This window comes from Camelus ferus, chromosome X (assembly GCF_009834535.1).
Source record: "Camelus ferus isolate YT-003-E chromosome X, BCGSAC_Cfer_1.0, whole genome shotgun sequence".
Classification (NCBI taxonomy): domain Eukaryota; kingdom Metazoa; phylum Chordata; class Mammalia; order Artiodactyla; family Camelidae; genus Camelus; species Camelus ferus.
In genome coordinates this window covers 95,933,526-95,958,107 of record NC_045732.1, presented here as the reverse complement: position 1 = coordinate 95,958,107, position 24,582 = coordinate 95,933,526, and the positions used below count along the sequence as shown (strand labels likewise).

Sequence of the window (24,582 nt, the reverse complement as noted above, 5' to 3'; positions counted from 1 at the left end):
TCAGGCCCCAGACTCCACCAAGATGTCTCACTCAGGACTGGCATTCACAGCAGAGGTCTATTCCCTGGAATTTATATCTCCTGGCTTCCCCTGCTTCTCAAACCCCCAGCTGCCTGGTAAGGAGATAGAACTGGTCCTTTCTAAGGCTTTGGTTTGGTTCAGTCCAGTAGGCAAGTTTGGGCTCCAAATATTAGAGACAATATTGCATGGGCTTTAAAGCTAGAGCTGACCTGGGTTAGAATTCTGGTTCTGCCGCTTCCAGCTGTGTGACTGTCAGCAAGGTACCTAAACCCTCTGTGAGTTGCAATACTACCTCCCTGCTAGAGTGACTGTCAAGATCAAATGAGAGAATTCACAGCAAATGCTCAGCACAATGCCCGGCACATAGTAAGAGCTGCCACCAGTGAGCATACTTCTCCACTCTCTGCTAAATAGATGCTGAGCTAAAAATCAAAAGCAGTAAATCAATCAATATTGAGCTAATAATCAAGACCATAACTTTTAAGTGATGGCAAATTATTCGGCTTTTCAGAGCCCCCCCCCCCAAATTTTGGTCCCTATAATGGCATGTTTACAATTCAACAGGGGCATTCTGGATTGGAGGTATGGGATGCTGGTAGAAAAATCCATTTTACAGTAAGGTAGACAAGGTAGATATTATGACTATCCCCATTTCATAGTTAAAGAAACTGAGGCTCAGAGAACTTAAAGTGTTGCTCCCAGTCAGAGATAGGGGCAGGACCCAAATCTGTCTCCTAATCCTGTGCTCTACCCGTTCACCGCACTATCTCCATTTACCTTGCATTGTAAAGGAATGAGCGGTTCCATTGGAGCTATTTTTCCAGATAATTGAAGTATACATCTTTCAGCAGTGCAAGTGCTATTTTTATTTTAACCATTTTTGAAGAAAAACTTTCTATAATGCATCCCACACCTCCACGCCTTATTATGCAGAGGATACAGATTACTGTGCTTTTAATCATCTATTTTCATAGCCTTCTATCTCTTCTCTCACTGTGAGGCTGACAGTGTTCAATACTTCCTAGGTGACTGAAGATAACACATTAGAAATGGGGTGCTCCTAGAAGCAGGTGTACTGAAATGTGACAGTTGACAGTGAGGGAACAGAATGCAAAATAACCAGCTATAAAGGTACAGCAGCCTGGGGCTATTTAGTGCAGGGACCAGTGGGCCTAAGAGGCCACATAGTCTCATGGCCAACACAGCCTGCGCTGGAACTGGAGCTCCCAATAAAGACCCAGAATCATCAATACAAAATTGTGTTGATTCTATTGTACTGGGGTACCATGGGGAAAGGAGGATGGGAGAGGTCCATCCCAGCTGGGAGGAGTATTTCTTTTTCACTGACAGTGTTTAGAATTGCCTGTTCATAGTGATAAGAAAAGGTACTTTTAGGGGGTATGGGTGTAGCTCAGTGGTAGAGCGCGTGCTTGGCATGCATGAGGTCCTGGGTTCAATCCCCAGTACCTCTGTTAAAAAAAAAAAGAAAACGGTACTTTTAGACAATTCATTAGTCTTTAAATTCTCTACATATAATGCACCCTCTTATTGTTTGTATCCTGGGCAGACCACTCCCGCCACCCCCACCTTGGTGTGCCTCTGCTCTCCTGTGTTTAAAAAGACAGGCAGGGGGGTTTCCATTTTAGATTGATGCCCATTTCAAATGGCTCAAGAGTTGGTTGGTGTGTCTAAAGGGGCAAATCTTCACTTATCTGGAAAATGGATCCCATGTGAGATGCCTGGCAAATTACTGTGTGGTTAGCCTGTCACTTTCCTTTCCTCGTCTCACCTGTAATTTCAATTAAAAAAAAAAAAAAAGCCCTACAAGGAACCCCACTACAGACAGCCATCCTATTGGCCTGTTGCAATTACTTGGATCTTTTCAAGTTCCAATCAGAATGGATTCTGCTTTGCCTTCTCCATCTCTGTCTCCTCTGACCCGGCAAAGTTTCCCATCTCTCATCCTGTCACTTAGCTAATGGTGTGTATCCCTCTTGCATACATTCCAGAGTCACTGGCTTCTTTTGCTAGTGGAATCGTCAGCGAGATGCTCGGCAGATGGCTCACTGGCTGCCGTTCTTGTCCCCTCACTGCAGCAATCTGTTGTTCTAAATCAAAATGTTAATGAAAAATAAAAGAACGCAGTGCCAATGTCTGTCTGATTTAAATTAATATAGAGTCATACCTTTTGAGGCAGATTTTACTGGCACAAGGTTCTCCGTACAAGCTACCCATGTTGGGTTTTTTCCCTCTCTCTCTCTCTAATTAAAATTAAGCACTTTCATTTATCTGAGTCTCTCTTGGTACCCCCAACCTGTTCTTTTTAATAATAACAAAGGCCTAACAAACAGTCAATTCCAGCATTCCATGGAATGGCATCTCACCTGGCAGAAGATAATTTTGAGAGATATTATATGTGATGTCTAATTATAAACATGCTTTGATTAGATGCTGTTTTCAATACTGGAATGACATGTTTACTAAATGCTTCGAGTGCAGCTCTAAGTTAGGCATGTAGTTATTGAAATCGCTTTCAATCCAGTTGTTTTAAAACTGCTGGCAAAATCATTGCTAATTTGCTACTTTATTTACAAGGGCCCTTCACTCTGTGTGCTCAGTTCAGTATTCATATCTGCTGCAGCAACAGGACCACTCCCCTCTTCGGAGAGAATGCGTGTGTCTGCAGGATTTAGCTATGCAAGACAAATTTTCAACTTCCATTTAGAGAAGAAGGGATCACGATGATGTTAACACATCTGGTTGACAGGAAATCACCTCAATATTGGAATTTGTCCCAATTTCTGGAAACCCAAAGAACAGGTGTTTCAAACAACCGCAGGAGACTGCACCTTCATTTGTTCTTCCTATGACTCCTTTGCAGACACTGCTAGGAGGAGTCCTGGGAACAATAGTTCACATAGCGCCTCCTACATACCAGGCATCTTTCTAAATGATTTATATTTACTCTTTCAATCATCAAAAAAACCTCCTATGAGTTAGGTCTATTTCACAGGTGAGGAAGTTGAGGCATAGAGAAGTAAGTCGCCCAAGGCGACACAACTAGTAAGTGACAGCTGGAGAGGAACACAGTCAGCCTGGCCCCCGAGCCTTCGCCTTCGCTTGTAAGCACAATATCATGCTATTCTGTGCTGGAAGAGCCACAAATTCCAGTCTCCTTGGAAGTAAGCTATTGTTTTCTTTCAGATACGTAGGAGGTTTTCTTTGCTCAAACTGCTGTGCAACTTAGAATTAGGCTTCTACTTCAGTGGGGCTTGCTCCTTGCTAAATGTGTGTGCTGTTTGCATGTGTCATTGTCGTTAAGACTGAGGTGAGTCAGGCAAATCAAGCCCGAGGCAGCAGGCACGCAGGAGGAAAGCCTGGCTTCTCGGGTGGGAGACTGGGATGCTAGGCATTAGATCAGTCCTCTCAGCGCTGTGCACTAGTCCACCCAACAGTCCTCACAAGAAAAGGCCTAAAGCGGGTACAGCCCACAAAGCCTCCATCTGCACCAGTTGACCAGGTCAGGACTCTGCTGCGACACAGCTTCTGGTCACCCAGCTTCCGGCTCAGCTCGCCCCTCTACCTCTAGGCAGAGCCACCACACAAAACCAAGCACCATTGAAGTCCAGCTTTTCCTCTGTTGCTCAGAAGCCGATTTGGCTGGAAAAGCAAACAATAAGACCTGGTTCTCTCTAATTAAATACACGCATTCCAGGCCTAGGGATTTACGGGGGTATCAAGTCGTTCAAAAGAAAAAGCCCCTAGTGGGAAGGGATTGTGCAGAGACTGTGTAGACAGTTGTTTCCCTTGCTAAGCCTCACCTTTGTAGTTGTATTTTTCTGGCCTTACCAGGGACAAGATGAAAATATGAGCTTGGAAGAGGATATTACTAAACAGCAGGGTGTGTTAAAACTCTGGACTGGGAGCCAGGAGTCCTGGGTTCTAGCTCCAGCTCTGTCTCTAAGCAACCATGACCTCTCTGGGTCTCAGACCCTTTGTGAAATGAAACTGTTTGAGTGAATAGGCTATGAGGGCTTTTCCAACATTAAAGATTGTCCATTTAATTAGCCCCCCTCCTTTTTAATGAAAGATGATTCTCCCTAGACACAGAAGGATACTCAGAGGGTGATTTGACCAAATGATGCAGAGATTTGAGCTATTTTGGGGTGTTTCTGAGCAACCAACTCAGACCAGAGTCAGAAAGTAGATTCCTTTTGGGCCTGATCTCTTTCAGTTGATATTGCTGGATAATTGCTCACTCCACTGAGTCATCAAATCATAGGCTCATTGAACCTCTAGGATGGAAAGGACCTTAAAGGTCAGCTTTTCCCATCTCCCTCCAGGGCTGGGTTCCCCTTTGTCCAAACACAGCCAGTCTAAGCATAGGACCAATGCCAACTTTGTACATCAGCAGAAGAGATGCTGCTTACCTGACCGGATATCACAAGTGCTGGCATGGGCCCTCTGGCCTTCACCCCCAAATAGTTCTTCCTCCTGCTCACTGATGCCAAAAGCCCCTTTAACCGAGGGCCTAGACTTTTATTCTACACTGAAAATATATAAGATACAAATCCCTTTGGAAGAGCTGGCGCTATCTAAATTCATATCATGATGCATGTAACTCACATAGCAGATCCTATCATGAAAGCAGATTTCAGTAGTAAAGAGAACCGAAAGACACAGAATTCTTGAAGAGAGTGAAACAGATTTCAGTGGCAGGGAAAAGTTATATAGAACAGGAATGGAGGGAGGGTGGAGAACCTCAAGTGGTAGCCTGGTGGAATGTGTAGCAACTTAGAGCCGGACTTGGCTTTACATCTCAACTCTGCCACTTACCTGCTGTATTACCACGTGCAAGTCTCTTAACCTCCCCGAGTCTTAGTTTTCCAAACTGTAATATGGGAATAATAATATCTGCTACACATAGCTGTTGTTGAGAATTAAGTGAGATGTCCGTGCAAAGGCATAATTGTGGCACATTTGATTTCAATACACTTTTAGCACTAAATCCACAGTGTTGTCATAGACTGATGGCCTGGGATGCATCTGTCCTTGATTACGCCTCTGCAGCACTCACAGGTATGAATGTTGCTGATGCTCTGGTCTGCAGCCACCAGTACTACTATCAACTGTCTTAACCATCCATGGAGATAACTGAATATCTGATTCAAGCACCAGCCAGAATAACAATGGTTAAGCAACTGAAATGCCAACTTAGACCTTGATCAAGATTTACAACTGCAAAGAGACTAGTTCTGTACTCAGAATTTGAGGGGAGCCATAGTTTTCAAGCCTGCCCAACTTAGCCCTGTTAATAGGAATTCAAAGTGGTTTCCCTTATTAATTAGCTCCAACCAGGAGTAAATGTACCTAGTGGCTTTCTTGAAAGATGTCCCCGATGTATATTTTAACTTTACTGTGAAAGAAGAAAGTTAACAAATGAAATACTGTATGGTTTCAGCATGAGTTTTAGGTGTAGGGGCAGGTAGCAGGAAGGTTGGGGGTTGGCCTCTGGTCATACTGCTGGATAATCTTGAAGTCTCTATAGCTTGACTGCTGGCCTGTGCCCTTCCTTCAACATGATTAGCTTGAATGCTGTCCTGTTCGGGGTTGAGTCTTACTGTATTTTTTAATTTGTGAGATGGTGCTGGTTTGGAGGGGCTGATTATAATTTATTATTTTCTATCATAGAAACATGATACATTTGGGGCTCAGGACTCCTTTTTTCCCTTTTATAGAGTTCAAAACTCTCAAAAAAAATCACTCTTGCAAGCTGCTGTGTGTTTGACCATTTTCCTCCTTTTGTTTCCTCCCTTCTAATCTGAATTGCCTCCATTTTCTATCCCACAATCTGCCTCCACTTCTATCCCACAATCTGCTTCTATTCTCACTCATCTACCAACATTTCCCTTTTGAGTTCACCAGTGAGGTCCTTCCTGCCAAATCCAAGGGCAGTGTTTCAGTTGTTCATCCTCAGTCTCTTTGCGATGATACACTGAAGTTCTTTCTTTACTTCCTGCTGACACTGCACTTTCTGGATTCTCCTCTGATTTTCTACCTATTCCCTTTGCAGCATTAGGAAAGTCACTTCTCCCTTCTGGGCTTGAGTTTCTTCATGGCCTTTGATGTGTCTGTCCATGATTACATCTTTACATAGGGGTTTAAACAGGATAGTATCTAAAGTGCCTTCCATATCTAACATTCTATGGCTCTGAGAATCAGTGAGATATACCTGAGATCCTTTGGCTTCAACCCGTTGTAATGTTTTTAATATTGAAGGTTTTGTAGCTAACTTCTGCCTACTTTAGTGTTCCAGTAATTGATATGAGTGTACAGACTTCATAAAACTGGGTCTCTGCTGACTTACACACATTTAGTCTTTGTTTGCTTTCCATCTTTATCTAAGAATATGTATGTTTGAAGTGCCTGTATATTACACTGTACCTTTATTGAAAATAGATACAAGGTACATTCCAGAACAATATCCTATTGCTTATGCTTAATATTAGTCTTTCAAAAATGTCTGCACATCAGAAATCATTCACCTTGTTGCATTTAATTTGGATATTTAGAAAATGAAACAATAATTCTTTAAGCCAAGTGAAGGCATTATGACCAACTGTAAGTGCCAGAATTCACCAATGTCATCAACAAGAGTTACAAATAATATATGACAGCTTAATACTGAATTTATGTGTTACACAAAGATAGACTGTAGGGGTGTGATGAACTTTGTGAGTCTCCACGTAGCATCACTTGAAGACATTCAAGAGGATATAATATTGCAGTACAATTTCTACTGATATTTTTTCCTTCACACACACTTTAGATGCTATACATGACACCTTCAAGAGAGTTGCCTGAGACCCCAGAGCAAAAGATTGGCAATCCATGCCTTAAAAGCAATCTCCACAAATCCTCTGAATAAGAAGTTTCCCTTATCCCAATTAAAAGGCAGTAACGTATTGCCTGAATCCAAGGGGAACACAGTAAATATGCATCGGTAATGAGAAGGTCCCCCCCACAACCAAAAAAAAGCAAACTTTGAGTGTACAAAGTAGAAAATGCCTGCCCCTGCTAAGGGAGCCAGTCAAGAGTAGGGATAAGGGTCCTCCAGTGGCTCCCAGTGCAAGCCACATTAATAAAGGCAGCTGAGGTTGTGGTTTGTTTATTACCAAAGAATACATGTATCTGAAAGGCCTTGCCCACAAGGGAGTTCTTTTGATCCCTGAAACATAAACCGGTCAGTGCCTCAACAAGGCAAGATATACCATTGCCTCTCCTTTCACAGGAGAAATTCAGTGACATGCCCAAAGTCTAAGAGTCAGTGGGTGAGTGAATAGGTCCCCAAATTTCTGTCCAAAATTCAAAAACTATCAGTTTACACACAATTTGACCACGCTGGCTGCCACTTTTCCTCCTGGTCTCTTGCTCTTCTTCCCCTCCCTCCCTCTCCTCTCATTCACTCACAGACACAACATACCACCTCAGTGCTTCTTAAAAATCTGCTTAATGGGCTTATGTTTATGGTGTCATAGAGTTTTGTAATCGAGCTTTGTCAGGGACTAGAATATTACAATTAATAGACTTGGGTATTCTGGTTACTAAAGAACTACTAAATGCACCATGTAAGGTTTACCAATTTTGAAGAGTTAGAAGAAAAAAAGTTTACTCATGACTACAAATATCCTGCACAGAAAGTTATCTTTCATTGATGATTCAACACTGCCCTACCAGGACTTCATACTGTTAAGTGAAAGGGACGGTCTTTGGAATAACAGGACCACGCCAGTCTGTTCTAGGTAAAACAACCTAGATTATTTTGAAAGTGAGTAAACATTGCCAGAATTGTTATCTAAAGCACAAAATAATCCTACCTTGATATTACAAACCATCCTGTCTTTATTTTCAAATAAATTCCAGTGTTCTGCTCTTAAAAGGAATAATGTGGTATCTCATTTTGCAACTTCAAATTTTTACTTCTCTAGCAACAATCTTCATCTTTTAGGCCTTTAAGATATTACCCTTAGAGGTCATTTGTATTGTGTTGCATTGTCACAACTTCAGGCTTAAAAAGGTTTGACAAAATGCCAATTTATCAAGAGCTCCAGGTGGTTTGGTGCCAGTGACAAAGAGTTTGCTGTTTATGTGCCAAAAGTTATATTTAGGTTTCTGGCACAAATTAATAATTACTTATAGCATTTTATAAAAATAAGAGCTCATCCCCACAGTCTTCCATCTGAAGCATCAACATCATTTGTTCTATTAGTTTGGGGAGTTTTTGCAGCGTCAAGGAGAGAGTGATGGAGTAATAATACTAGTAATAATAGGTACTAACATTAACTTCTTACTCTGTGCCAGGCATTTGCTAAATGCTTTTACATGCATTATGTTATTTAAATCCATACAACAAACCTATGATACAGTTACTTTTGTTAGCTACATTTTACAAATAAGGCAACTGAAGTCAAGAGAAGTAGGGGTGTCTACAGGCTTTCTTTGCTCAAATGACGTGGGTGCAGAAGCACATTTAGAATTGCATTGGTTGTTTCCTATGAAGGAGCGTTAATATTTAATATCTACCAGGTGCCAGGAACTGGGCAAGTGCTTTCCATAAGTTGCCTCATTTAATACTGCCATCAACATTATGAGGCTGTTATTTTAAAAACATTTTACAGATAAAGGGAAGAGAAGTTCAAAGAAGTTAAGAAATTTCCCAGCGTCATGCTACTAGCAAGGGCCGCACTTGGATGTTCATTTAGATAGGTTCAATCCTGAAGGTCGTGCTCTTTCCACTATGAAGTGAAAATCAAACCAGCGAAAGAGAGAAAATACCTTTCGTTTAGTAATGAATTCCATGGTCTATTTCCTTGAAACTAAAACCTTAGTCATGAAAGCCAGTCCCAAACTCAATGCCCACAGTAACTCCATTTCTCCTGTACATGGTGCTTTTTGTCCTATGGAACACAGGGTTACAGAATCCCCATCACTTTTAGCTTTCAGAGCAGTGAGTGGGAACAGGTTGAGGCCATTTTCCAGAATTACTTCAGGCCAAATAAAGAAAAAAATAAGCACCAAAAGTAAAATAATCTATATTTATTCATATGCAATAGGACAGCTTCCTCTCAGATGATAAATTAAATCTTCCGTGCCATCAGAGCTACCCCTCCGTAACAAGAAGCCAGTCCCTCTGCCCTCAGTGTCCTGAAAGCTTTAACAGCCTCTCCAAACAGAAACACTCCATCAGCATTTCTCAAAGGAATCTCTTAGAGCGATTGTTAAAAATGCAGAGACCCAGGCCCAACCACTGAGAGCAGGACCTAGGAATGTGCCTGTTAGCAAATGCCCCAGATCCCTTGTTTATCCAGCAAAGTTTGAGAATCGCTGTGCCAAGTAATAAAACTCTCCTCTCTCAGGCCTTACTAGTTCCAAATTTAGGCTGCTCAGACACAGATGAGCTGAATTTATTTTCACCCTCTATAGAGAGGGAAAGGTCCCTTTGAGTTAAACTCATATTAACCAGCTACTTAACATAAGCTGTTAAAGTACTTTAGAAGCACTTATTGGCAAACAGAGGGTTAAGGTTAGTCCAGATCCTTCCATCTATTCATTGTAACAGGACAGAGAATCCGAAACATTGTCCATGCAAATCACCTTAGTGGCCCTCCTTTAGCCTCTGAAGGTCCTAATGTAAAGTTCATTGTTCACCTAAGAACATTCCATAACTCAGGCCCTCATTAAGACCGATCTTCAGTTTAGCCCCAAATAATGAAATTGAACTATATTCTCTTCTCACAATTGAGGTCAGGTCTAAAGCAAGAATAGAAGCCTCTTGTAATACTAACTAACAGTTAGTTGAGTGCACATTGTGGGCCAGGCACTATTACAGATATGAAATAGTACTGGATGAAAAGATTCCGTCATGAGGTCGCTTTGCCTGCTGTAACCTCTTGAGAATTCACAATGCATGTGAAACTTAAGAGCTCCAAGAAGGCCTTTAGGAAAGAAATCAGTCTTTTTTTCTTAACTCAGAGTTACTGAAACCTGTTTGGCCACATGCCCCTTTTATGAGGAAAATCACTTGGTGTTCACCTTATGAGGATGTGCTGCTATGCACCGGTGTCTCTCCAAGCACCGCCAGGGGTGTCAAGATGCAAAATCGCAGGCCCTACCTCAGATCTGCAGAATCCATCTCTGTTGGGGGTGGGGGCAGTGGTAATAAGAAATCTGCATTACAATACTCTGGACTATACCAGAAGAATCCGTGGTTGCTCCAAAGGTGACGACTGAGGGAAATCTTTATAGCTACACTGGAAAGGCTGACTGAAAGTTAAATTCTGAAGACAAACTCTGAGGTGACCACATTTTGATGCTTGTTATTTCATCACCTGACCAGTCCAAAAAACTGGGCTGTTTACAGGGAGAGATCCTTGGCCTGAAGTAGCAGGAGTCCAGAAGCCTGGAAACCGTGCTCAGAACAAGCCCAACTAAATGTCCCCCCCAACTCTGCTGCCACTTCAGGGTCTGCTAGGAGAACACCTGCTAAGCTGTCAGGTTTTAGGGAAGTTACTTTACCTCTCTGACTCTCAGTTTCCTCATCTGGGAAGTGAGAGTGATTGTCCCCACCTCAGAGAGACACTGTGAGAACTAAACCAGGCAGGATGAGTAAAATTTCTGTTACAAACTGAAAGCTTAAAAAAGGTTAGTTCCTTTCTCCCCTCCCTTCTGTCCCCTCTTCCTCTGATGGCAGCTTAATTAGTGTAGTGGGGGCAGGAAATTTGACTGTTGGTTTTGGAGTAGCTCCTTTCTTCCATGGGTAGTTTTCTTTCATGAGCCCCTATGCCAGTGATACAAGGTCAAGTGCAAGGTACTGAAGTACCCACTCAATTCAGCTCACTAGGAGTCAACACGCACTGGGTACTCAGAGATGAGACAAGTCCTGCCCTCAAGTTGCTCGTGGCACAGTGGTGAAAATAGCTAGTGTGCCTGCTGGGGCAGAAAATGGGAACTCTTTGACTGGGGGCTAGAGAGAGGAGTGTGGCTGGTCACAGAGGCAAGCCAAACTAATGTGAACCGCATTATGGCTGAGTTAAATCCAAGAGTCCAAGGACACCCAATGTCATCTTTATCTACCCAGAAAACCCAAGCGCCGCCCTAAACCAGGGCTGCAGTTCCAGGGCTCGGTTCCAGCAGCCAGCACAAACCCAGTCACAGGCTGCTTGGCGCTTTGTGCCTGCCGCTGTACTACATATAGGACAAAGCCAGTAATGCAGAGGTGACCCTTGCCCTCTCGGAAGAAAAACGGTGATGAAGACAAACCTCTAGAGCCCGTGAAAATAATCGAAAAGTTAGCACCGAGCAAACAGATAAATACCACATTCGCTCACATCATTCTCTTCTCAGATTCTTGTTCATTTTTCTCTAAGATAGAAGAGCTTAGATGAGACCAAAGTAAGTGTGCCGCAGGTCCCCAGCCAGCCCTACCTCTGCAATCCGTCAAGAGAGTTGGAAATTCTTGTGTTATTTTTTTAAACATTGATTCCACCGAAACTGCATGACAAGCAGTGGTCAGACTCATTGGAATATGGCTTCCTCCTTTTAGCAATTCTTCTGCTGTGTGTGTGTGTCTGAGGGGGAGAGAGGGAGGAGAGAGAGGTGCAAGTATTTCCTTTCCTATCAAGGCTCCTGTCTGGTCCTTAAGCTTCTTTGGTCAGTGGGACCAACTGCAGACAGCTGCTGCAGTGCCCCTCTGCTTGCATCTCTTTGAGATCTAGCAGGGCTTTCAGGATTAACAAGGTTGGCACCTCAGAGATGGGGGACGGGGGGGCCATGCGTTGAGAGGCAGGACTCGAGGACGAAGGGCAGACTTGGCCAGCCATCTCTTGCACCTTCCGTTTAACCCTATGCCAAGCCCCTCCCCCGACACGGAGGCTCCGCATACCGTAATTAAAGAAGGCTCTATGAATAGCACAGGTGTTGCTTCTAAACAGGAAAATGAGTGATGGGGGAAGGGATTATGTTGAGCCAATATTTTTCCCTTGATTTTCTTCCGGAAATGTGTGTAAGAAGAGACTACGTTGAAGAGCCATATCTGAATAAATACTTAGACTAAACTACGTCAGCCGTCCCAAAGGAGAGCGGAAGTCATGTTCGAGTCTCAGCTGGTCTGGCCTCAGCTGCTCAGCCTAGAATCCCCTGTGCTTCATTCCGAACATCTTGCTCCTCAGAGAGCCTTTCGGCCCTGACTGACTGATGCTGCTAAAGGGCGAAAGGTGCTGACATGGACCTTGGACATTTCTGCAATGCCTTTAACCCCCAGCAGAACAGATAGTGTTCAGATCTTGCAAAGCCAACAAAGCCACAGCCTAGGTCCACTGCAAACTCCCCCTCATCAGAGACCTCCCTGAGCCAGCAAAGTCAAGGCCGTGAGCTCAGGGCCCTCAGAAGGTTGCTAGAGAGGACAGTGAGTCTGCAAGATGAGTCAGGAGAATTAAGAAAGCCCAGCCAGTCCCCGGAGTCAGGCCTCCAGTAACGCAGCCAAAGAAAAAGCTTTGTAAGAACCTGGAACACCCTGATAATGGAGGAGAGGGTGGAGGAAAAAAGAAGGGAGCAGGCCAGATTTATCCCTGATGTGTCCTTATCCCACTTTCAGTGTCCTCTCCCTTCCCGAAGCACCTGAGCCCCCGCGCTGATGCCAGCTGACCAGGCGTTTCCCACCACCCTCAGGCCTCCCCATCATCCCACTGTTTGTCAGAGCATTGTCTTGTTTCCTCAGCACTGCTCTGACTTGCTTCATGATGACTGATCTGGACCAATGCACCAATGGCTATTTGTGAGTTAGTGTGGTCCCCCCGAGGGTCACTTATTGGCAATTAAACAGCTGTCTCTTAGCAACAGAATACCTTCACTCCAAAGGATATATGTAGTGAAAGGATTTCCGATGAAGGGGGACATCAGACGGAGAGACCCTGGAGGGCCGCACGCACAATTCCGTGTGAAGGAATACTGACCTACCTCCTTATTTAAACATAAGCCAGCCCAACAGATGATAGCCACCTGCTCAAAATCCTAAACCAAATTAGGGCCCAGAACACCAACAGACCTCCCTCTGTGGGCCCCAGGATATAAGAACTTCATCTAAACTATTTTCAACAGATTGCAAACTGCTAATTTGTGATATCATTGCTTGGGGGGGAAAAGCAAACACAGGAGTTAAGAGAACGGGCCCTAGTATCAAACTGTGAGGAAGGAAAAATTTAAAGCAACAAAAAAATCACCCACTTAGAAGTGTTTGAAACCTTACATTGCACCAAGCTTCTAAATAAAAGAGTGTGGAATCTGGAAAGTCTGCCTGCGGCATCAACTTGCGTGCCTGGCACCCTGGAGTGAGGGGCAGGGGCTTTGCTGGAAGGAAGCGGGCCATGGTTGGCAGTAGAGGCCTTTGTAAGATGATTAAGCATGAGATAAACACCTGGCATTTAGGTTATCTAGCTTATCAAATGCTACAGACTATTGAGAACACCATTTGACTTGTGATGCTGGGTCTGACTTCCTAGCATACTGTGCTGAGTTACCGCTGAGTTTTCAGAATAAAAGCATCTTGGAAAGAATTCTGAGTTCCCGAGTATCTAAGAAAGCATCTAGTGATGCTGATTCCAAGTGAGCATTACTGTCTAATAATGAGACTTCTTTGACCGAAGAATGCCGTGAGCTCAGATCACATGTTGTAAGTGCACTTACCTGAGCAGTCCTAGCAAATGGACTAAGCTTGCGTTTGGCTTCCTGTTCCCCACTTTTCCACAGCTCACTTTGCCCCTACCGCTGGGAACAACTTCTTCCTGGTTCCTTCGCCCCGCCCCACCATGATGATACCCAGTCCAGCCTTCTCATGATGCCCCCACAGTCTCTAGTAGATTCTCTCCCTCCTGCCTCCCATCCCAAGGTTCTATCCCAGTCCCTCCTCTGAGGGCCTAATTGCCTACTTTCAAAAGAGACATCTGGAGGCTAATGAGCTATTATGCGTTAAAGTGGTCATAGCTGATAATGAGTTAAATTTTTGCCCCTTCTGATTACAAGAAGCTGATTGACAAGGGATGAATTTCTAATGACAGCATTTCAGGCTCATCATAGGCTGGTGGAGATGGTACTTGGAGATAGGGTACCATCTGTCACACCTCCCTGGTGGAAATGGCCACCTTCTTTGCCCTAAACATAGGACAGAGGAGGGTGCCTTGGCTAGTTTAGGGGATGAAAGTAATCAGCTTAATTCACAAATAACCTATTAATGATGCCAAGAATCCATTCACAGGAAGGTGTCCATCCCTAATAGGCTGTATATTTTACCCGTGATTATTGCTTTGTCTTTTGTACTTCTGCCTTAAAACAAGAGTCTACCTGAGGCAAAGTGAAGATGCTAGATTGGTTTTGCATTTTTTCCTAGATCATCTAAAAGCTTGTCCCCTTTACTAATGTTTTAAAACATTGCTCAGCTTCTTTTAAGGCTCTAGAGGTAGATCTAATTTTACCCAATAACTGCGCTACTGTAAAGAGGTGTATATAGGAATGGCAATGCCAGAGGCACACCTCATTAAATCAGTCTGTAACGTAAAGAATTCCAAATGACTCGATCCATTCATTTAATAAAAAAAGCACGACACTTATCTTTGGTCTGACTGACCAGCATGGCTCACCTGTTGTTAAAGTAGTACATAACCCCTTACCAGTCTGTAAATAGCCACTACCCTTTACCTTGACCGCTTCAGACCCTACTCCGAGATCCCCAGACTTCCACAAGCTCCAGCAACTGACAGGTAATGCCTGGCACAGCAGAGGGCCTCCAGGTCCTCGCTCCAGGTCTAGAGCTGGAGCTGTTCTGATTTGCTCCCTGTGCCTCGCTATGTGTATAGCATCCGCAATATCGAAACTCCGTGTACCAGGTAGTGGGGTTGACCCTGAAGGTAGACCACGATCACTTTGCTTAAAGCTCTAGTAGTGACACTGAGGTTTGTCTCAGTCTCCTCTGCCACACGCATTCCCATGGAGCAGAACGTCCACGACCTTCAAAAGACGGACAATTTGAGCCGTTTCCAAAATAGCACTTGGCAGGCAGCCTAGACTCGGACGGGGACAGCAGACACAGACTGTGGGCATGACGGGCCAGCCCCCTGTCATATCACCTCAGGGGATCCTCAGCCCCATGGGACTCACTAGAAAATCCTTTACATTTGAAAAGCAGAAATTATCTAGTCCACCTGAGCGCGCTGGGAGCGGGTCTATATTCTTAGCCTCATGCTTCAAGTGCTGAGTTTAGAACAAAAGCCTCCATTCAAGGTCATAGGATGAGTCAGCTACCAAGTGGGGAGGGAAAAGAAAGGGAGAACAAACAACCCACCACAGGGTTAACTTGAGCTGCTGCAACCTATGGGAAAGGCTGGCCAAAACTTTCATACTCATTATTTATTGATAGTGTGAGGAATTGCCTTGGAAGGATGCTAATGCATGGAGGTGAGGAAGAAGGATGATAGTGGTAGGTTTCTCTTTAATCAGCTGTCCTGGAGACCTACACTTGTGGTCGCCTTGTGATCGAGGTAACTATACACTGAGCTTCTTCTTGCCGTCTCTGTGTGTCATTCAAGAAGGATCTCATTCATTCCGCCTCAGAGAAAAGCTCACTCTTTCTCCCAATGTACCTTGGCTACTGTTAACCTTACACTAATACAAATGATCGGCTTCCGATTAATTCTGATTATTGTGCACTAACTAACGAGATGAGTGTCGTACGTCATTACAACTGCAGGAAGCTAACTTGTGCTAAATGGAAGTAGGAAGAGCCCCATGTCTGAATTTGTAAGGTCTGAGTTCTAGTGTTGACTCTGCTAACTCCCTTGGTAACCTTAACGGAGGCATAGTCTCTGGTTTTATTTCCTCATTTATAAAATAGGAATGATGCTAATACCGGCCTCATGGGTCAGCATAGGAAGAAAATATTATAGGTAAGAAAACTATTTGAACATTCCAGTGCCCTCCAAACGTGTAAGGAAATATGACTGTCTTCAGAAATGCTCAAGGGGTACCTGGAAACCAGCACTAATCAAACAGCTACTCTGTGCCTAGCACTTTCGCATCCCTTTCATTTATTCTGACAACAGTCCTGGGAAGTGGATATTAGTTGTCGCATGTAAAATGATGAGGGATAAAAATGACACTAAAATATAGCAGGATGTTCTAATTCTAATTTTTTTTTTTTAGAAACAAGTAGATTTGATCTTAAAAACAACTTGTACACATGCACCAAAATAGAATCCAAAGTACAAATGGCAGTGATACAATAGGTCAGTTTAGTATCAACTTGCATCTTGAAGATGAAATTGGAAGTAAACGTGTGATATTTTCCATAATTTATATCACGGAAGTGTAATATGGTTTGCAGAAACTGGGAACACATTTTGGGTAAGGATTCTCACCCTGGAAGGAATGCAGAGTTGCTCAAAAGTTAGACAGATAAATCTAAACAACTCCCCATGTTAAAATGACATAAAATACAGAAATAGAAATACAAACTTCTAGTGGAAAGTAGCACTAGTGTGCAGCCTCCCAGGGCAGCATACAGACCACCTTGAGGGAGGTACTGTGGAAACCCAGGTGGAGATCAAGGTTGGGGTGAGGGGACAGAGAAAGAAGAGTTGATTTATATAAATGTAAAAATACAAACACACACGCGTGAGAATGCCCAGGGCACTGCAGACCTGTCGTCTCTCCCCTGACCAGTGACAGGCGACTGCTGTTAGCTGAACCTCGTTCCTTACAGCAAGCAAAGGAGGGATGAGACCCCAGAGAGTAGGGAGCAGGAAGATGAGGATTGTCAACATTTTTATCCTCATCTTAAACAATGAGAATGGGGCTCAGAGAATTGTTTTCCCAGGCATGCAGCTAATAATTGAGGAAACTGGAATTCAAACCAAAGTGTCTATAACCTTCCCGTACCCATGTCTTTTCCAAGAAAAGGCACCACTTCCCCAAACCACATTCCCTCTCTCAGAAATGGTGCCAGACTCTTGGGTGATAGTGAGAGACTGCCCCTGGTCCTTTCTAACCTAAGCCACTGGTCATACGTGACTGACTTCTGCAAGCATTCCTACAAGTACTAAACATCGCTGTTTCCCTGTTCAAAGGGAGTAGCATGTGTGACCAAGAAACAGCTGTCCTCCTTTAACAAAGCTAACTGACTCTCCCAGGGGGTCAGATGCCCATGGCTAAATCTCTCCTCCCTCTTTTCTCAACCTCCCAGGCACAGAGATGCTTGAAGGCCAAGACCCCCTCGGAAGCATTCTAAGTAGACCCCGTAGCATCCAGCACAGTATTTGACACAAAGCAGACACTCCAAATACTTGGTGAATGAATGTAAATCACGCTCCCACCATGTGCAATGACAAGAGTATGTTGTAAACATCTTAATTGTATTAGAATCGGGAAATTTTATCAGGTTAAACACCAAAAAAAGATGAAGTAAAACTTCAGAATTCTCCTCTTCCTCGATCACTAACCAATAACACTTGTTGTAGTGTTACACACCTCACGTCTGGCCTCACTAGCCAGAAGAACTCGAAGAAATCACTTCCCCTCTTTAAAAGCCTCAGATTGCCCATCTTTAAATTAACAATGGCGAGCCAAATCAGTGGTTTTCATCTATGACTTCACGCTAGAATCACCTGGGGAGCTTCAGAATTACTGATACTAAATCCTCTCCCCAGGATTTCTGATTTAATTGATGTGGGGTAAGGCCTAAGCGTCAGTATGTTTAAAAAGCTCACCAGTGAGTCTGATCTATTTCCAGGATTGAGACCTACTGGGCAAGATGGCCGCTGAAGTCTCTTCTTACTCTAAACATCGACATGCTGAATACAGCTGGGTCTCTTTAGCTATCAGGGCTGCGCTGACTTGTTCCCCACTTTCCTCTCTACCCCACACATCACAAGATGTATCTACTGAACTATTCCATAGCCTATCATCTTGCTTCACCCCATTTTGACTTAAAACTTTGTGTGTACTCTTGGGACTCCTCCGTACTGCTATTGAGATCGGCTCCTTAATGTTATATGGGTTATTCTGCCATCAAAGAAGTTAGTTCCCTGGTCCCGGGATGCATCCCTAAAGCTCTAGCCAGCCTGCCCTGCTTCCAGGCTGGGAAAGCCCAAACAAGCAAACATGAGCAGCCTGGAGGTGCTCTCCCCGATCTGGAAGGAATCCATAAGCTCAGTGCACAACTTTCCATTTCACTGGACTTTTTCATGGCACTGAGCCTGCCCATTCCATCCGGCCCTTTGTCAAGAATGTCCTTGACACTTTTGGAATTGATTTGTTCTTCCTTTGCTTTAAACAATAAGCCAACAGTTACGCAGGAGTTTTATAAGGTATCGATTTAACATACAAACCACATAATGGCCTTTGAAGGCTACAGCAAGAACCAATGCCTCATCGGCCAGGAAGACCAATAGAGCAACATCCTAGCATTTTCTTAACCTGTCAAAACATTCCTGAGCTCAGGGCTTGCTGAAGAGCAGACATGCCAAGGATTTAGAAATGTCAAATTAAAATATTATGGGCTATTTTCAAAAAGGCATGACCCTTTTTAACCACTAACATTCTATCAACAATGCTTTTCCAGAACTTAGGGCATCTAAAGGAAGGCCTTCTCTCAGATGAACAGTGTGAACCCTATCCAGGGAACAGAGGGCCCCACAAGGTCACAAGACAGCTTTATTCTAGAAGCACTCCACTAGAAACTTTTGCCTGCTCTGTGTATAGACTGAGGCTGCAAATGTGTTAGGATAAGGGCAGAAGGAAACATTGAGTACAAATCTGAATAAAAAATTCCCAAACTACCAGGATCCTAAAATACTGGGTTGAAAAAATTGGAATCTGGCATGGCCTTTTAGTGATACACAGCTTATGTGCACAGGTGCTTTGTTGTTGACCCTCAGTCACGTGGCCAGAAGTCCCTGGGATCGTTCTTCCTTCGTTGCCAAATGCCTTGGAAGAGTAGGCATCTATTTACCTTGTCTCTGCTTCTTCGTTTTCCATTCCTTCTTCAAGTTTGACTCCTAGATTCACCAATCTGCTAAAACTGCTCTCACTGAGACATCAGTGATCCCCTACTGGCCAAATCCCGTGGGCAGCTCTCCAGCCTCATTCGGATCAACACCTTTATGTCCTTTACACTGTTGGCCATTCTTTCCTTCTTTGACCTTTGTGACACAGTCTTTTTCCAGATTCTCCTCCTACTTCTCTACTTTTATTTCTACTTGCCTTCTTAGGCTCATCTTCCTGTTTCCATCCCTTAGATGATAGACATTTTTCCTGGCCCTTTTCTCTTCTCATTTTATAAATGTTCCCATTCTGTGACTTCTGTGACTCTCAAATCTTTATCTCTTGTCCCAGTCATTCTTCCAGACCCCAAACCCGTAGCGTCAACCCTTTTGGACACCTTCACCAGGAAGTCCAGTCGACAGTCATCTCCACTCCCAGTCTGCTCTTCCTCTTGTATTGTTTCAGTTGTTACTATAACTTTCTAATTGGTCTCCTCATCTCCAGTCTCTTTTTGCCTCTGCTCTATCCTCCTCATTGTCTCCAGACTTTTCTCTTGAAAACACACAGGCATATCCAATATTATCTGTTTAAAAACTTTTAGGATTCCCTTTACTTGTGGACTCAATCTAATACCCCATAATATTCAAAGTATCCAATGATCTGGGCCTGTTTTCCATTTCTGGTTTTACTTCTGGCATTCCTACCACTCTCCAACACCTCAGTCCCACCTACCCTATGCTCTACTGCTCCTAAAATATGCTTTGCTAGCTCAAGTCTCTATGTCTGGGTTCATACTATGTCCTCTAGCTGGAAGAATCTTCTCTCCTTCCATTTCCAACTCATATTTTAAAAATATCACCTTGTCCAACTGTAATGTCATCTGTGTAAAATCTCCAGGCAGAACGAATTGTGGTCTTCTCCGAACTCTGAACTTGCTGCGGACCATGACTCTAGCACTTGGGCGCACTGTTTTACAATTAGGTATGTGAGAGTTCTTTAAGGGCTGGGGTCCTACCTCAGCCTTCACGTTTAATACGTCAGACGCTGGAATCATATAGACCTGGATTGGAGTATCAGCTCTGGTACTTACTTGGTGATCTTGGACAAGTTAACTAATGTCTCTAAGCTTCCATATTCTCATCTGCAAAACTGAGGTAGTGATAGTGTTTCAGGAAGAATAAATGAGATAATGCATATTAAGCCCTTATAGTACCTGACATAGACTAAGCCCTCAATAAATGTTAGCTATTACTATTTGGGGGCTGTGCCTGGCATACGATCTTGCAGAAAGCAAATACTCAATAAGTGATTACTGAATAAATTAATCAGAGCATGGAAGACATAAGAACATTTCCAAATGGACAGTTTCTTCCTTTGTTGGATCTTGGGATTTCTGTCAGAGGCAAAAAAAAAATTGGCTTATATAGTGAATTTCTCTCTCTGTAGTCAGATCATTACAGTAGCAATCGGGGAAACCAAAAGCTTTGTAGGTACATTTTATCTTTTGAACCAGAACCTATTACATCTTTATTCCCAGCAAATACAAATTTTGAAGTGGCATTTCAAACTTCTTTTCCCAGATAAATCCAAAGACTTCTTTTTCTACTTTAACATTTGACAAATAGGATGATTCAATTAATGTGATAATTATTTAATACAGCAAGCAATAACTTTTAAGATGTAATGGTAATTGAGCCCAGCATGCTTGAAAATACTATTCTCTGAGTCAGGTTCAGCAACACATCTTGAAGTTGGGACCATAGAGGTTTAATTCATTCCAAACTCCTCTACCAATAAAAATTCAAATTAATGCCATCTCTGATTCTTGCCCCCTTTCACCTATAATCCATCTTAATCTCTTGACCTCTGCTTTAGTCATGAAATCCTAACAGATTACCTTTCATTTTCAACCCAGAATAATCTGTTTAATATCCCTTGATAAAGAATATCCTTCAAAAATTCCAAATTCTGGCATGTTTTCAAGGAAGCCCTATTCTTTGGGGAACAACAAACACTATATACTGTTTCCCTTTACTTGGTCCTAGAAAAGGTTCAGAGGTAAACACTTACATGAGGTCTATTGTAAATGAGTAACATTTGGATAATGTCATTATGATTATGATAAAGACAATATAAGAACAGCACAGGAACTTTGGAAAATGAGGGTAAAGGTTCACCCAAAACTCCACTATTCACATACAACTAGAATTATTTTTGTATATATATATTTTATTTTTTCCATTATTTTTCACTTTCCTGAATTTTTTCAAGGCTTGCCTCCCAAGCATCCCAGGTATACTAAAGAGATTTTAAGAGCTTCAGAAAAACTATGATTCTAATTATACAACTGCCTAGAAGGTTTCCCCCATGGCTTCAGTTTTTCAGAGAAATACACTCTGTGAGTACAGATGGCATAATGTCTCAAATCTACAAAAGATTTATCTCTGTGCACACAAACCACCAATTCCAAAATAAGGTTTTGGGGATCAGCTAATGAGCTGATCATTGGTGTCTCTCTGATGACCAACTATGCCCGTTGCTAACTCGGACAAAGGCTGGGACTATCCCTTTTATTTCAATTTGAAAGAGAAATGGGATGAGGAGAGAATAGGATTCCCTAATGACAATGACTTCAATCTTCATGATATTAAAAAATAAAAATTAAAAGGCAGAGAATAGTGAAAAATTCCATTCCAATCCGAAAAGAATAATAAAATATGCAAATAGGCATTCTTGTGTGCTGCTAATCATTGATTATCCATTAGAATAGAAAAAAGCTGATGCTTTGGGGTGTATTAAATGATATGGATCTGCAACTTTTAGCTTCCTGTTCCTCCCTCTCACATGCGTGCGCACACACACACACACACACACAATTTGTTTTAGATTACGTTTTGTTTGTTCATGAAAACCTGATGTTGGAATTAGTGAAAGCCTAGGTTTAGGGCCTTCTTCCCTTTGTATCTCCAACTGAGCTGTCTTCATTAACTCTTCCACACCTCCCGAAACCCACCCAAATTCCCCCTCCTCTGAAGCCTTTTCCCCATTTAATTGTCTAGGCTACATGTTCTCATGCTGGATCTCATATTTCATGTTGTTCTTGAATCATTTAATGTGTTTAAGACTTGCCTCCTTAACTAGATCATGAGATATGTGACAGTTCATACCTAGTACTTCCTTTCTACCTGCTGTGGTCCTTGCCGTGCAGATTGAACCCCTGCCTGGCTCACCTTTGTCTCCCCAGCACTTATTGCAATAACTGATAGTGGAGATGCTCGATAAAGTAGACACTGAATGAAGAAATAAATGAACAGATTCATGAACGAAGAAATGAACAGACAGCACCCAAGAAATGTTACCTAGCTGATTAATGGATCTCAGAGCACCTGCCAGCAAGAAGGATGGCCTGAAAGCATTTAGTCAGTCAACAATTACTTATTGAGCACCTACAATCTCTCAGACACAGATATTCTGGGGAAACAAGAGAAAGTAGGCCTCAAACTGGAAATCAGCTGTGTATAAGTCACAAAATGGAATACAACTGCCCAATCGCCAGACTTTTTGTCATTGTTGTCCATGGGCAGCATGGTCAGTTTTTTTCCCTGCTGCATGAGGTGAACTAATTTGGGAGGCAGACTATTGCTGCCTTTTGCATTCTATTCTTGTCTTGAGTTGAATGGTTCAAGTATTGGAATGTGCAGTGGCTTCTTCCTTGCTCTATCATCCTCCCTTTCAGCCAATGGGAACGTAAGTTGGAGAAACATTCTGGGTTCCAGAGAAGTGGCTGAAGCCAACTGGCCAATGACTAACAGGTACAGATATAGGATGTGCGGGAGGAGTTGCAGTCACGGCCTTTGTACTTTCCCTGTTAAGCATTTGCTTCCATTGTAGAGATTGGAGCCTTTCGGCTTCTCCTGCTGTCCCTCTGGCACCACTTAGGAAAAATTTACTCCAATAACAATAACAGAGCACAAAAAAGAAGAATGGAAATTGTCATAATAGCATGGGCTTGTTGCCCTAACATTGCCAGCCTTTCAGCAGTCAACCCCATGGAGCTGCCCTGTGCTTGTCAATGAGGGGATAAAAAAGGATATGCAGGAGACATTTTATGGGGCCATTTCAGCTGTTCGTTTTAAATATACCCTCCATCAAATATAGTGAGCTGGGACTTGGAGCTCACAGACAGCTGGGTTGCTTGAAAAGGGAAAGGACATTATAGTAAATTGTATTATTGTACATTTGAGTTCTAGGGTGTCTGGGAGGGCCTCAAAGGGCCAAGGGAGCATTTCCAACCAGTGGCTTGAAACACCACTGTGCTAGGGTAGTGTCCCAGGCTAGCTAATGGGTCCAGTGACTTTGGTGGTTGGGAATTTGGTTAGGGGCTAGTATGGACAATGTTTTAGAGTAGAAGCACTTGGCAGGTGAGCCAAAAATGAATTTTTTTATGGGGAGATTTAATAACACCACTGAGTTCACTGCCTGGCCTCAGTGATGCCTTCTGGTATTAAGGCTCCATTCAAAAGCAGATGTCTGAATCTGAGGTTTTATGGCAGTGCCTCACCATGTCCAACATCATTTACTTTCACTCCCATCCCTCAGCACTTAGGCAAGCACATGTAAAATAGATCCAGTCCAAGTGCACAAATCAGGCAATTGTTCTAGCAGGGCTGGGGAAGGAGGGAACGCTCCTTTTGACTGCCAGAGACCTGGGAAAATCAGGATGTTGCTGATGGAAGGAAGTTAGGGTTGCCAGAGAAGGAGGACCGTTCAACACAGAGGTCAGCAAAGCAGTTGGTTTGATTATATAACACGTGTTATGAATTGGGGCACACGCTTTATTGAAGCCTGATCACCACAGGCAACATACTTGCTTAATTCAAGAGGAAGAGTGCCTCACTGAGGGTGAAATGCTGGAAACTCTATATTCAGGCAGTCAACCCACTAGGACCTTGCCCATCTCCATGCTGTGTAGTGAAAATTAGCAGTGGAAAAATCTGAGAGCCGAAAGATTCCTTAGAGATTAGAGATGGGCCTCTCCTCTTTGCAGATGGAGAAACTGAGGCCCAGGGGTGAACCTAAGGTTGCATTGCTAGGACTACAACTCAGGTCCTCTGATGCCCCAAATGGATGCACTTTGTACTATACCATCCTTCCTTTCACTCTTATAATTCATTCATTGTGATGACCCTGAAACTGTAGAAGATTCTGAGGTAACTTCTGAATTATTAGAGAAAATCACAATCTGTTCCTTCAATGCCTGGTGTGCCATGAATTCCATTGCATTTACTTTCCTGCACTTTTGTATCTATAAGAACTCAACAACTTTGAATTCATCTGAATAACCTATTCCCTAACCCTGCCAGATTGCATCTTGTGTTAGAAACTGAAATATGCTCATTCCCTCATCATCCATCTCCTGGCTTTTTTCAGGGATCCACATCTCCACCCAAAAACTAGAGAAAGGAAACTGGGAGT

The 24,582-nt window shown here is 43.1% G+C and overlaps 1 protein-coding gene and 1 non-coding gene across 8 annotated transcripts in view; both read left to right on the top strand.

The window, feature by feature from the left end:
* Nucleotides 1–24,582, top strand: part of GRIA3 (glutamate ionotropic receptor AMPA type subunit 3) — a 260,463-nt gene that overhangs the window by 20,890 nt on the left and 214,991 nt on the right. The gene's annotated exons all lie outside the window — the stretch shown is intronic.
* Nucleotides 1,422–1,493, top strand: TRNAA-GGC. Its single transcript has one exon. It is a non-coding gene; the product is annotated as a tRNA-Ala (tRNA).